The sequence below is a fragment of the Austrofundulus limnaeus genome, unplaced genomic scaffold (assembly GCF_001266775.1).
Source record: "Austrofundulus limnaeus strain Quisiro unplaced genomic scaffold, Austrofundulus_limnaeus-1.0 Scaffold424, whole genome shotgun sequence".
Lineage (NCBI taxonomy): Eukaryota > Metazoa > Chordata > Actinopteri > Cyprinodontiformes > Rivulidae > Austrofundulus > Austrofundulus limnaeus.
The window spans coordinates 265,299-266,105 of NW_013952826.1; the positions used below are offsets into that span (position 1 = coordinate 265,299).

Here is an 807-nt window from a genome sequence, read left to right on the forward strand (position 1 = left end):
GAGGGAGAGGAGGGAGAGGAGCGAGAGGAGGAAGAGGAGGGAGGAGGGAGAGGAGCGAGAGGAGGAAGAGGAGGGAGGAGGAAGAGGAGGGAGAGGAGGGAGAGGAGGGAGAGGAGGGAGAGGAGGGAGAGGAGGAAGAGGAGGGAGGAGGAAGAGGAGGAAGAGGAGGGAGAGGAGGGAGAGGAGGGAGAGGAGGGTGAGGAGGAAGAGGAGGATGAGGAGGAAGAGGAGGGAGAGGAGGAAGAGGAGGATGAGGAGGAAGAGGAGGATGAGGAGGAAGAGGAGGGAGAGGAGGATGAGGGAGAGGAGGAAGAGGAGGATGAGGAGGGAGAGGAGGGAGAGGAGGGAGAGGAGGAAGAGGAGGAAGAGGAGGAAGAGGAGGGAGAGGAGGATGAGGAGGATGAGGAGGAAGAGGAGGGAGAGGAGGAGGGAGAGGAGGGAGAGGAGGAAGAGGAGGGAGAGGAGGGAGAGGAGGAAGAGGAGGGAGAGGAGGAAGAGGAGGAAGAGGAGGGAGAGGAGGATGAGGAGGAAGAGGAGGGAGAGGAGGATGAGGAGGATGAGGAGGGAGAGGAGGGAGAGGAGGAAGAGGAGGAAGAGGAGGATGAGGAGGATGAAGTCAACTTGTTCAAAAAAATCTGTTAAAAAGTTGTTTTAAACAACAGTCCTCCAGACTTTTAAAAATACATGGATCAGGACTTTTGTCTGTTGCTGCAGTAACTGTTGTGTACCTGACGTGTAACAGTTGTGTACCTGATGTGTAACTGTTGTGTACCTGATGTGTAACTGTTGTGTACCTGATGTGTAACT

The 807-nt window shown here is 55.3% G+C and overlaps 1 protein-coding gene across 1 annotated transcript in view; it reads right to left on the minus strand.

The window, feature by feature from the left end:
• Positions 1-807, minus strand: part of LOC106529141 (uncharacterized) — a gene marked incomplete in the record, with an annotated part of 32,632 nt that overhangs the window by 8,889 nt on the left and 22,936 nt on the right.